We start from the raw sequence: 14,095 nt of genomic DNA, 5'->3' as shown, positions 1-14,095 counted from the left end.
CCTGCTCAGTGCTCTTTCAACTCCAACTCCGAGACCCAGGCTCCCCGACCTACCTGGTGCTGTGGCTGGCCCTCTCTGTCCAGACTCTGGAGCTGAATCAGCTCTTCTTTCCACGGAGAGATACCAAGAAGTGACTTGCCTGGGCCAGTCTTGCTGCTGACAAATCTGGAACCCTTGAGTTCAGAAACACACTGGGCCAGATCCTGAAAGTGCCCAGCATGGCAGCTTTCTTTTTGATCAATTCTCTCCCATGTACATGGAGAGGGGTTGCAAGTGGCCCTGGTACAGGGATGTCATTGCTTGTGAGCTCCTGGAGGGGGATGGGCACTGTGGGGAGGGAAAGGTGGAAAGGGATCCTGTGTCCTGGGGCTGGGCCTGCTACAGCGCACACAGCTCCTGGTGCCACCTGGAAAACAGGTTTCCTAACTCCCAGGCCACCTAATTTTCCCTCCCACTAAACCAACCCTCTGGTGCATCTACCCCAAACCAGTTGAGCAAGCCCAGTGATTGGAAGGATAACCACAGTGCTCATCTTCTGTCCAACCGCGCTACCTTGGGTGGATTTATTATTGAGGAATCTCTGAGGTTCAAGAATATCACCTATGAAAATAAAAAGACAAAGTAAGATCACAGTTTAAGCTGAACCTACTTTCAGTTTTATGCGTAAAAACGTCTTTCATTTCTACAACACTACTTTAGAGTTCACATGATAGGTTCATATATTTGAAAAGCATCTATGGGATTGTCGCGCGGCCCCCATCGCCGGCGGCCTCCTCCGCCCGCCGAGCGCGCTCCCGCGAGGGCCCGGGAACCCGGCGAGCTGGCCGTGCGTTCCGAGTCGCCGCCGTCGCTGCCGGTCTCCGGGGCCGGCGCTTCCAGGCCGGGATAGACGGGCACCTCCCGCCCCTCGAGGCAAACGCCGCCTACCCGCGTGTGTGGGAGGAGCAGCCGCCGCCTCCGCTGGTGCAGACCGCGGAAAAGTCCGGGGCCCCGAGACATGGGAAACATACCGCCGCGCTGCGAGAACAGGTTCCGGTCACTTCCGCCTGTCGGAACCCCGTCCCCCACAGCCGCTCTAGTTCCGGCGCCCGGAACCTGGCGGAGATGGCGAGGAGTCCGGCCCGAGACGCGGCCGAGGCTGCGGCCACGACCGCCCGGCAGCCCCAGATGGAGAGCGGAGCCTAGCTGGCCCGGCCCGGCGGCGGGGACTTGCAGGCCCCCGAGACCCGGCGCAGGAGCCGACACCCAGCCCTGAGCCAATCCCGCCCCGGCCCCGGAGGGACTCCCGGGCGCCCTTCCCCGCGGCTCGCCGACTTCCCTCCGTGACGAAGTTTTCTCCTGTGCCTTCCCGAGGAGGATCGCTCTCTAGCTCTAGGACTCGCCTTCTGGCGGACTTGCTTGGTTTGCTTTGGGAGGTAACTTGCTTCGCTCCCACCCACATCTCCTTTCCTTGACCACTTCCAGTCGGACGTTCTAGGTGACTGAATGGAGTTTTGAGTTGGACTCTTGTGTGCCTTACAGAGTTGAGCCTGGTCCTGGAGCGCTGGGAGTGGGGTGGCGTCAGCTGTAAGATGCAAATTGGGTAAAAGGAGGCCTTCTCGCCAAAGGCCCCAGTGAATGGCACACAGTCTACTATCACCGATGGGTTGGTATGAAGCTCCCCCTGCGCTTAGCCTCCCTGGATGGGGCCCGACCTAGCCGGAGAGTCAGGGTTTGCCGATTGCCTTTGCCCAGTGAAGTTGACAGGCGTCAGAGAGAGGGTTGTTTTGGAGCTCTGCGATTAGCCTGGGGTTGCTGCCAGGTTATCCGGTTGATTGAATTTGGAAATGTAGGGGGGTGGTTTGTTTGGTTGGTTTTTGTTTTTCTGAAGGGAAACATTTCTCCAGATTCTCAGGGGAGGGGTAGGTAAAGCCATGACTGTGTTTTTCTGTCTGCAGTGTGCATTAAGATTCTGTACTGATCTTGGAATCAGAGGGTGAAGGTCAGTGCCCGAAGTCAGCTGGGGTATTGGTGCATCGTCTGTTTTACTCCTGTCCTGTAGACTCTGTTGCATTTTAGGAATTTCTGTTTGTGAACTTCATTCTGAGACTGCCACATGATGATTTATGAATTTGACATCCTTTAAGTATTGACTTGCACAGTGTTTATTATCTAATAGTTTTCCAGAATGTTGGAGTTACCAGTAAATCACAGGCTCCTGGTGGGGACAATATCAAGGAGCTAAAAAAAGGCGAGGGAACATCATGGGGCTTGATTTTTTTTTTTTTTAGTAATTTTATTTATTTATTTTTGGCTGTGTTGGGTCTTTGTTGCTGCGCGCGGGCTTTCTCTACTTGCAGCGAGCGGGAGCTACTCTTCGTTGTGGTGTGCGGGCTTCTCACTGCGGTGGCTTCTCCTGTTGCGGAGCAGGGGCTCTAGGCTTACGAGCTTCAGTAGTTGTAGCACGCGGGCTCAGTAGTTGTGGCTTACGGGCTCAGTAGTTGTGGCTCACAGGCTCTAGAGCACAGGCTCAGTAGTTGTGATGCACGGGCTTAGTTGCTCCGCGGCATGTGGGATCTTCCTGGACCAGGGCTCGAACCTGTGTCCCCTGCATTGGCAGGCAGATTCTTAACCACTGCACCACCAGGGAAGTCTATGGGGCTTGATTTTAATTATTGCGTTTTTAGTATTTCATCTTGCTGAAACATTTGCATTTAAGGGGTATAGCCTAAGTGAATTATGTAGTAGAAGCTGGCAGGTGGATTTGTTAAGTTGGGTGAGTCCTTTATAGTACTTACCTATGTTGCTTGGTGGTGGTTGGTAAATTGAGCTAGACTATGTGTGATTTAAGTAGAGTTCCCTTATTCTTAAGAGTTATTCTTTGGACTATTAGGTGAAGTGATAAAAGCATATTCCTTTACTACATTTTACTTCTCAGTTTAATTATGACATTGTATCCAGGTCCCAGGTTTTACTCAGCCTTTTTTTTTTTGGTCAACCTTCAAACTATTACATCATTTAAAAAAAAATCAAATAACTGAAGTAAGGGACCAAAGAAAGCACTTTGATGAGAAGTGCAACAATTGTGCTCCTGCAGAAAGTGGTTGAATTTCCTAATAAGAGAGTTTCACCCAATTTTAAGACACATTTGTTGATTTTAAAAGGGCCAAATTCCATTATCATACCATAGCTATTCCAGAAACAGAATTTCCTCTTCCTATTCATGCTTTCCAGTGTCATGTGAATGTTCACCTAAAAGATTCCATTAAATATTTAACCTTTTTTTTTTTTTTAAAGCACCTGTGGAGTGTACCTATGTGCCAAGCACAGAGCTGTGCTTAGGAGGCAGTGGTGAACAAGTCATTCATGGCTCCCTGTCTACATGAATTCACAGCCTGGCAGAGTGTGAAGCCCTAAGCCCTGGCAGGTTTTGACAGTTTACTGGGAAGCCACATCACCTTGCTGGCTGGTAAGGCTTTTCTGCCTCTTCCCAGCTGACACTTCCCAAGTCACACGGTGTCCTCGGTACCACATAAAGGACTGCTCAGTGAGCAACAGTGCCTGTATTCTCTCTCTGAGGCCCAAATATGTGTACCTTTTGCACCTTCACTCTGTATCCAGCAGAGGAGTACTTCCTAGGCTCATTCCTCTGGTAGTACCTTTTCCTCGGAGGTGTCAGCTACTTCTCTCTCCTTGACCTACAGGCAGAGTGAAAAGGTCTGTTTCCTCACACTCAGAGTGATGCAATGGAGGATCATGAAAAGATGGTTTTAAGAAGGGTAATTAAAGTTGTTTCCTGTGCTGTGTGCCCTCTCTCTCTTGGCACAGCTAGGGTGGCCCATCCTTGTCAAATGACTGAAACCAGTGTGATGGAGGTCTCCATCTCCAAATTACACCAGCTTGAAAGTGTCATTTCTAGAAGCGACCTCCTTCTGGTCTTTCTTATAAAAGAGCCTCTTGTATGGGAACAAATGAGGAAGATCCACATTGACTGCCTCAGACAGGGACTTCCACATGGAAAGAGATACACCAGCAGCTTTACATCTTCCTCTCCTAAGGAGTACACTCACAGTCCTTTCCGTCTGGGATCTCTGCACCCTTTGCGGCTCCCATTAACCCTGAAGGTGGTATTCAAGATAATTAAGAGGTGAAAGGAAGGTGTGATAAGGTGGTTTATTCCTAATTCTGCAAATTAATTCTTTAAATCCAGTGCCTTATTGTTTGGTGAATAAGGAGGGGGGAGGGTAATCTAGTACCTTGTTCTTTACTTTAGAATGCTAAGTTCCTATTAATTAATTTTTATTTTTTTTAGCCACGCCATGTGATGTGCAGGATCTTAGTTCCCCCAACCAGGGATGGAACCCATGTCCCCTGCAGTGGAAGCGCAGAGTCTTAACCACTGGACTGCCAGGGAAGTCCCTCATTAATTTTTTTTTTTTTTTTTTGCGGTACGCGGGCCTCTAACTGCTGCGGCCTCTCCCATTGCGGAGCACAGGCTCCGGACGTGCAGGCTCAGCGGCCATGGCTCACGGGCCCAGCCCCTCCGCGGCACGTGGCATCCTCCCAGACCGGGGCACGAACCCGTGTCTCCTGCATCGGCAGGCGGACTCTCAATCACTGCGCCACCAGGGAAGCCCCTTCCTTAATTTTTTATATATACAGAAAGATATTTATTATACGGAACTGGCTCGCGTGATTTTGGAGACTGACAGGTCCCAAGATCTGCAGGTGAGTCTGCAAGCTGGAGACCCAGGAAGGCTGATGGTGTAGTTCTAGTCTGAGCCTCAAGGTCTGAAATCCAGGAGAACTGATGTTTCAGTTACTGTCCAAAGGCTGGCACAAATTTTTATAGATATAGAAAGAAACTTTAAATGTCCTCTTTATGATGGAATGATTCGATTATGCGGCATAACCAGTTCTGTAGCTGCTATTTCATAGTCCCAGGCTGAGGGTTTGTTCAGAGGGAAACAGAGGAATATCTAAGTACATATACTACCTTGCATTCCTAAGCACTTTGAGTTTTTTCTTTCTAAAGATTAGCAAACATGGCATGGTTATTTTATTTTGTATCTCTTTAATTGCTAGTGAAGATGTCATTTTTTGTCACCACCTGAAGTTTAAGAGCCTGTATTTTATCTGAACACTTATATTTGCATAAATTCTGTGTATATTTGGGTAGTAACCTGTTATCAGCTCTCACCTTCCCCCCATTATGTTCCTTTCCTTTTGATATTTTATGCATTTCCTGATATTTTATGTACATAGTACCATAGAATGTTGGTTCCTAGTGGTGTACTCAGCAAATATTTATGCAGACATGTTGAGTTTGAACTTGAATGGGCTTTGAGGCTTTCTAGTCCAGGAACCTAAACATACGTATGTAGAAGGTGAGGCTCAGAGCAGTTCAATGATTTATCTAAGGTCATAGCTGGTAAATAAAGAATATTGAGCTAGACCTTGATGTCCGGTAAGGTTCTAGACACCACACCAAATTGCCTCAAACCCTAGAGCAGTGTTTCTCAACCTCAGCACTAGTTTTTGGGCCTAATTGGCCAGATAATTCTTGGTTGTAGGGGACTGTCCTGTGCATTGTAGAATGTTTAGCAGCATCCCTGGCTTCTATCCTCTAGAAGGCAGTAATGAATGCCCCCACCCCTGAGTAATGACATCTGAAAATATCTCTAGACATTGCCAAGTGTCCCCCGGGGGACAAAATTTTCCCCAGTTGCTCTAGCAAGAGGTGAACACTTCCTAGGCTTTGCGGGGGAATGGTGAGTTTCCTCTGCAGAAGTTTAGAGTTGGAGCCTGGCACTCTTCTCAGACAGGTGGAGGATGTGGACAAACCCATATAGTTGCCCCATTCGACCTCTACAGAGCCAGGAGTATAGATACTGAGAACCCCTATCCCATCATATAGTTCTGTGTCAGCCCTTCTTCCACAAGGCTCACAGAAGGGCTGAACTGGCAGGCTGGGAATGGGCAGGGAGGAGGTGGGGTCTGCACACTTGTTGGAGCCCAGGCTTCTACTGAGATGGAGACAGCAGTTCAGACCCCTGAAGAATGACACAGGCAGAGTGCTGAGCAGGTCTTCCCAAGATAATGAGTGTGAAGCCCCGGGAAATCAGCACCAGAGACAGCTCCCAGGGCAGACAGTTTTCAGGCACTAGATTGACCCAGAGGAGTTCCTTCCAGCCCTGGTAGTTTGGATCTGAATACCCTTTCCCTGCTGATCTCCTCCACCAACAATGTTCAAAATATATGTTTAAGGTAACCTTCACCACTGCACTATGAGATTGCTACTATGATCCTAATGTTACAGAAACTGACAGCAGGCTCAGAGGTTCCCTTGCTCAGTGTTACACAGCTAGAAAATCTCAGGCTTCACAGTTGGACTGAGGATACTGGCTTCAAAGTCTGCTCTTTACCAGATGCCTCCTCCAAGCAAAGCTTAAGCATCACATCTTCCATGAAGAACTTCCAGAAACTCTGTTCCCAATGGAATTGACCACTCCCTCCTCTGCCCCCCACCCCCTGACACCATACCTTGTAAACACTTCACAGCCTCTATAATACTTTGTTGCACTTGTCTCTACATCTTCCCCTGCTATACTGTAGACTTCCTTAAGGCCAGGTCGAATATCCCCAGTTAATAATATGGTGCTGCCTGACACACAGTAGACACTTAATAAATGTCGTTGAATAAATAGATTCAGAGGAGCTACATGAATCAGTTATGGGGACATTCTCCCATGATCAAATCCATTATAGGCGGATCAGTAAGAAGAGAGTTCTCTAATTCCTGATTCTGAACTCTTTTCTATAGTCTTAAAGAATGAAACCAAAGTGATGATTTTGGCAAATGTGGAAAACAAAGACTACTGACTCATTATTTTCCAAGTTGGTCACACTGCTGTTAGAACAACAAATGAAAAAGAAAAAATGAAAGTTACTAGACAGTGTTAACAGATTCAGGTTATGGAATTTTCAATGTTTTCACGATTGGAGAAGAAAATCCTTAAGGAGGAAAGAAATAAACAGCAGAATTTGTCCCTGAGCATCTTTATAAGGCAAGAAGTTCAAACTTTGGAAAGGGTCTGATCAGTCTTTGGGGTTGGACACTGCTCTCCAAGACCTGTCAAGCATCACTCCAGTCTAAGGAGAGCAAGCTCTCTTGGTTGACTGAGGAATTGATCTCATTTATCACCAGATTCTTGGCTCAATGTAAGGTTGTGTTCAGATGTGCCACCCCCCAAAATCTGGGTCTTCCCCAGGGAAGCATCTATTTCTAAGCCACATGAAGGCAAGCTAAGGGCCCTGCTCAGACTCTGTAGTCTTTGGACGACCCTCCACCATTCCTAGTGGAAAGAGACTCCCTCATTAGCGATCACTCCTAAGGCTAGAAGGCCCTTCGCTTTGGTGAGTCTTTACTTACTATCAGACCCAGAGATCTTCCTGCCACTTGGACTTGGCATTTCTGAGAGTCAAGCACTGGGGACAGGGAGGGATGGAAGAAACAGTTTAAACCCTGAGAGTGCCTGAGGGTATTGGACTTCCAGTTAAACACTTTTGAGTAATTACAACTTTTATCCAAAAGGCACACATAACTTTTACTTTTTTTATATATATAAATTTATTTATTTTTGGCTGTGTTGGGTCTTCGTTGTTGCACGCGGGCTTTTTCTAGTTGTGGCGAGCAAGGGCTACTCTTTGGTGCAGTGCACGGGCTTCTCGTTGCAGTGGCTTCTCTTGTTGCGGAGCACGGGCTCTAGGTGCGCGGGCTTAGTAGTTGTGGCTCGCAAGCTCTAGAGCGCAGGCTCAGTAGTTGTGGCTCACGGGCTTAGTTGCTCCACGGCACGTGGGATCTTCCTGGACCAGGGCTCTAACCCGTGTCCCCTGCATTGGCAGGCGGATTCTTAACCACTGTGCCACCAGGGAAGCCCAACTGTTGTATTTTTTAAAATTTTTATAAGACGTTGAAAGGCAAGGCTTCATATAGTTGATGAAAATAAACACTAAGATTTAAAATAAGTGGGCTATATAATTTACAAAGGAAAAAACACACTAAAAACTAGTTAACACACACGGATAAATCATTCCGGGTAACTTAAAGATATGTCATTCAAAACAAAAGGCTTTATGTTCTGCTTCTTACATCAGGAGTTAAAAAAAAAAAGTCTCACTGTCCACAGTAGGATTTATAATCCTATCATCACTGAGGGAAATCAGTGATGATAGGATTGTAAATTGGACACAGATCTAGGGGACAGCATGGTGCAGTGGCAGGGTCAGAGAGAGCTGCATTCCAGTCTTGGTTCTGCCACTTACTATCTCTATGATCCTGGAAGTTTCTTTGGGTCTGTGTCTTTCACATCATCTTGAAAATGGGGATAATACTATCCACTACATATACATATACTCTTTTTTTTTTCATCTGTAGTTTTACTTTATTTATTTTTTTAACATCTTTATTGGAGTATAATTGCTTTACCATGGTGTGTTAGTTTCTGCTGTATAACAAAGTGAATCAGCTATACATAAACATATATCCCCGTATCTCCTCCCTCTTGCACCTCATATATATATACTCTTCAATGAGTAACTGATGTAAACTGTTTAACAGAGAACCTGACATGGATAATTAATGATGGTTGATCTCCCTACTCCCACGGAAGGGAAGAGGTGACAATTCTCAGTGGAAGCAGCATGGATATTTGCTATATTATTCTTCTGTTCTTGAATATGTTATACCGTTATTCTATTCTTGAAAAGAGAGATAGAGAAAGATCTTTAAAACTGGAGAAAAAAAAAGTCTAGTAACTGTCTGTCCCCATACAAAGTTACTACAATATTATTGACCATAGTCCTTATGCTGTAGATTACATCCCCATGGCTAATTTATTTTTTAACTGGAGGTTTGTACCTCTCAATGCCCTTCACCTATTTCAGCTCCTCCCACCCCCTTTCCTCTGGCAACTACCCATGTTTTTTCTGTATCTATGAGAGACACCATTTCTGTGTTGTTGGATAGTTAGGTTGGTTCCAGTTTGTCAAGACCTTAAATAACACTACAATGAACATCTAGTATAACAGGCATTATGTTTAAATTAGGAAAAATATATTGTTAATTTTTAAAAAGAATTAAGAGCAATTACTGAGAACCCTGATGAAAAGTTGTTATACTCACAGTTATGGTTTATTACAGTGAAAGGATACAGACTAAAATCAGCAAAAGGAAGAGAAGCATGGGGAGTGGTCCAGGAGGGTTCCAGGTATGAGCTTCCAGTTGTCCATTCCCAGTGGGATTGTGTGGAATGTGCTTACCTCTCCCAGCAATAGGGTCTGGCAATATGCATGGAATATTTCCAACTAGGAAAGCTCACCTAAACCTTGGTGTCAAAGGTTTTTATTGGAGATCAGTCATGTAAACATGAATGGTCACCAGTGTGGCTGATCTAGAATTTCTATTTGGATCTTTTTTAAAAATGTAATTTCTGGGCTTCCCTGGTGGCACAGGGGTTGAGAGTCTGCCGCCGATGCAGGGGACACGGGTTCGTGCCCCGGTCCGGGAAGATCCCACGTGCCGCGGAGCGGCTGGGCCCACGAGCCATGGCCACTGAGCCTGCGCGTCGGAGCCTGTGCTCCGCAACGGGAGAGGCCACAACAGTGAGAGGCCCGCGAACCACAAAAAAAAAAAAAAAAAAAAGTAATTTCTGTCTCTTTATTGATATTTTCTATTTTATGAGATAGTATTCTCATACTTTCCTTTAGTTAGTTATTCACGGTTTTCCTGAGTTCTTAATCATATAAAATAGCTGATTTAAAGTCTTTGTCTAATAAATCCAATGTGTGGGCTTCCTTAGGGCTAGTTCTTCGACTGCTTTTTTTTTCCTTTTCTTTTTTTAGTATTTATTTATTTATTTTTGGCTGCGCTGGGTCTTAGTTGCGGCATGAGGGATCTTCGTTGCGGCATGTGGGATCTTTCATTGTGGGGCGTGGGCTTCTCTCTAGTTCTGGTGCACAGGCTCCAGAGCAGTAGCTGTGGCGTGCGGGCTCCAGAGTGTGTGGGCAGCATGTGGGCTCTCTAGTTGTGGCTCGCATGCTCAGTAGTTGTGGCATGCGGGCTTAGTTGCCCCGCGGCATGTGGGATCTTAGTTCCCCGACCAGGGATCGAACCCGTGTCCCCTGCATTGGAAGGTGGATTCTTAACCACTGGACCACCAGGGAAGTCCATTGACTGCTTTTTTCTTCTGTATGGGTCATACTTTTCTGGTTCTTTGCATGTCTTTTGCTATTCTGTTGAAAACTGGGCATTTTAAACAATAAAATGTGACAAGTCTCGAAATCAGAACTTGATCTCCTTAGGGTTTGTTATTGATGCTGTTGTTGTTTGATTTGTGACTTTCTGGGACTACTGCTGAACATTCGTATTTTTATATCATGTTGGCTATTGAAGTGTGTACTCAGTTAGCCTAGTAGTCTGCCAATGATTAGATAGAGATTTCCTTAAATTAACTGAACCAATAAGTCTCATAGTCTTTGCTGAGGGTCTGTTGTGTGTTTCTGGGCGCGTCTTCAATACTCCAGCAATTTATAATTCTCTCTTAGCCTTTGCTCTTCGTGCACAGTCTTAAGGTTAGCCAGAGGTGAGTGATTAGGCCTTCCTAGGTCTTTCCTGGGTGTGTGCACAGTCCCGCACGCACACGTAACCTTTTAGATCCCCAAGAATATGTGAGAGCCTTTCAACCCTCCTATGGGCATCTCATTCCTTAGGTTTTCCTTATGTTTTTGGCTGCCCTCTGTTTGCCCCAAGCAGCATCAGTGCTTCAGGCAGCTGTGGTGTTAACTGCCACTGACTGTTTTAGATCCTCTCTCTGGGGACAGGGGCTTCTCCCATGGAGTGAGTTCCAAGTTGGGTCAAATAAAGACAAGCCTGTGAATGAGGCCCTTTCGGGGAGCTGAAAAATAGTTCAGATAGTGACAGTTCTCTGGAGATGGGGCTCTGGGGAGCTCCTGAACCAGTTGTCCCTTCCTGTGGCTGGTAGGCTGCTGCTTTTTACAGCTACCTTGATTGTGAACCTGCTGATTTTCAAGCTACCATGGAACTGGGAAGAGAAGGATGGAAGAGGGCAATTTAAAATGCCACAAAGCTCACTGTTCTTACTGATACTGACTTTTTTTAAAAAAAATATATCCCTTTGGCATGCCTTGTAATTTTTTTTGTTGAAAGCCAGACATGTTGTATTGAATCATATGAACTGAGGTAAATAGGCCTTTTGTGTGAAGATTTATGTTAACTGGGCTAGGAGTTGAGCTGTTCTTAATGTTTGCTGTAACTCTAGGTTCTAGAGCCTTCAAACACCTCTAGTGTCCTTGTTTTCATTCCCTTGGGACTCTGGGCTTCCATAAATTCTCCTCCTCAGAGAGAGTTTGTGTCTTGTAGCTCTTTCAGCTGTTATCCACTCTTGTTATACTGAATTCCTTTTAGTATGGTGGTAAACTGTGGGGGAGGGGGAGCATTCTATAATCCTTTGATTAAATCTCAGTCTTAGAATGAGCCTGTTTCGGGAGGCTATGACCATTACATGTGTTTCTCCATTAGTATTGCTTTCTTTCCCCCACCTTATTTGTATAATAAAATTCCAAACGAATTTATAATGCTAAGAAATCACGTTTGATCTGAAATACCATGGAGAAAGTAAGACGCAAAATATTATACTTAACTTTTTAATTGTATGACAAATGCACTCCTTGCTGCAGAAATGTCAGATTATAAGGCATGTTCACATTAAGAATACCGTCATAACAACAGAAGAAAGATTTATTAACTTTATTGAAATGAAAGAGAAATTTAGATATTATTTAGCTTAGGAAATTATTGATACTACGGAAAAAGATGATATTGACATAATGCTAGTGGTCAGCTATATAAGGAACAGTGGTGACAGGTACACACAAGGTTCTAAAATCCATTATTTCCACCAAAAAAGTGATTATGTCACGTGACTCCGCGGGCACTGGCCCCAGCTTTTTCAACTGGAAGCCCCAGTATTTGTATATTTTGCCCCTATCATGGATATGTTTTCCCTTTCTCTGGATTTGTGTCGGGGTCTCTCCTAAGAAACAACCCTGAATATGGAAAAATTAGTACAGCACGTGATGATTTCCAGCCTCGAAATGCCTCAACAAATGGATACTCCAAATGCCTCAATAAATGGATACTTTTGTAAAATAAGTCTCGCTAAAATGTTATACGAGAAAGTTGAGAGTAAAGAGATGGGGAGAGCGCGGAAAACGGGTGGGTCTGTGCTCATTTTTTCAGAAAATAGTCTCGAGAGATATCCGTGGCCAAGCTCCTCCTGGCAGTCAGGGCCTGGGAAAAGCAACTTTTTATTCAGTATTTCCGCAGCCCCCAGGGGTCACGCAGGCGGACCTGTGATAAATGTAAGTGGGTTTCTCGTCCGGGAAAAGGCGCCACATCTCTCGGACTCAGGACGTGTATCCCGCACCCACTAAGGAGCCTATCGGTCCCGGGGCGAGTCGGACGCCCTCTGCAGGCCGTTGTTGAGTGGCGAACAAAGCCAAGCGCCTCCTCGCGGCCATCTCGGAGAATCACGGAAATTTTCGAGGCCCTGCTTTTTTTTTTAATGGCCCTGGAGATGCTCTGCTCTAGCCATACCTGTTCTCTTTCCTGGGACAAGCCTTCGTGCCATAGCTTGGAGAGCAAGGAAATATTCATGGCTTTAAGATATCTGGAAAGGATCTCTTCTAAGTCATGCCATGATGTCAGGACCGACTTCAAGTTTCAGGAGAAGAACAGGGGATATCAAAACTCCAAAGGCACTGAAGCACCTATTTTGACCATCCGCCGCTTTTCAACCTGCTTGACAGAGGACTACAGTGAAGCCTGAGATAAGAGCCCCCTTGATAAATCTCTCTCTAACTTTGATCACAATCAGGGACAACTGGAGCAGAAGATAAAGGTAGAATCTCTTCAGGCTTGTACCTGTTTTGGAATTGTTCAGAGGAACTTCCAAGAACTCAGTAGCTCTCTGAAGCAGGGGTCATTCAGCCAGTGTGCCTTGGAGCTTATTAGAGGGGAGACTGAAGTGAGATTTTCCCCCCATTTAACAAATCCCTACGAAAAATCAGAAAATAAAAAAGTGAAATTGGAACACTCTTAATTTTATTATTGTTTGCTAAGTACAAGAAGGCAATCTACCCTTGTATTTCTGTATCAGATTAAAATACCAGAAACCAAAATCATGCTTGTACATCTTCAATTTCCACAAAAAAAAAGTTTAGAGAGAAGAACATGATCTATATTCCTTAAATAATTACCTTTATGATTTACATTTATCATTTAGTTTTGCAAATTTTCAGGGAGTCTTTGATATTTCCCCAATTTGAAATATATATATATATATATATTTATGGAAAACTTTCTTTGGTGTACAGACTTCTGTCAGTTAAGGTGAAGTTAGCTTCTGCAACAGAAAAACACGTGAATATTGTTTGAACACCATACAAGCTTATCTTTGCTTCATATAACACCTAAATATAGGCTTTCAAATCAAGGGACTTTGCTTATGGCTTTTCTCCCAACAATGATCCAGGACCCCAGGACCCTCTTTTTTATGAATTTGCCATTGTCAACATATGGCTTCAAATCTGGCTCCAGTGCTTGGGTCTACCCCACTCATTGTAGAGGGTGAAAAAGCATGTTACCTCTCTTGGGGGAGTGTTTTCATAGGCCAGGCCTGTGTGGGCCAAATATCACTTCTAGCCACGTAAACTTGGCCAGGACTCAGTCTCATGGCCGCACCTCACAATAAAGAGGCTGTGAGACAGTCTTAATTTTGTGACTGAGGAGAAGGGGATATAATAGGGAAGAACCTTTGTATTTTATTACAAGTTAATTACTAAAGGGGTGTTGCCTGTAAACTTAAATTTTACATTATGGCCCATCTTTGGGAACTCTGCCTCCCGGGTAATGAGCATTAAGCCAAAACACCTTAGTTTAGCTCACCAGAGACATCCTGACCACGTCCACCTGTGAATGACTGTAGGAAGGAAGAAATTAACACATCCCCTCTGGAGGCTGACCAGAACCAGGAAA

General features: G+C 45.1%; 1 protein-coding gene across 2 annotated transcripts in view; it reads left to right on the top strand.

Moving 5' to 3' along the window:
- Positions 1–760: 760 nt before the first annotated feature.
- The window catches only part of ZFP37 (ZFP37 zinc finger protein), a 45,757-nt gene continuing 32,422 nt past the window's right edge, over positions 761–14,095 (top strand). The window contains exons 1-2 of one of the 2 annotated variants that reach the window (XM_049710966.1): positions 761–1,415; positions 1,522–1,649. The gene's annotated coding sequence lies outside the window, so the exon portion shown is untranslated. Of the gene's footprint in view, positions 1,650–14,095 lie in introns of both variants that reach the window. The other variant, XM_033427423.2, reaches the window with a different exon arrangement.

This window comes from Orcinus orca, chromosome 6 (genome assembly GCF_937001465.1).
Source record: "Orcinus orca chromosome 6, mOrcOrc1.1, whole genome shotgun sequence".
Lineage (NCBI taxonomy): Eukaryota > Metazoa > Chordata > Mammalia > Artiodactyla > Delphinidae > Orcinus > Orcinus orca.
Note: the sequence above shows the minus strand (reverse complement) of the source record. Positions and strands in the feature narration are given on the sequence as shown.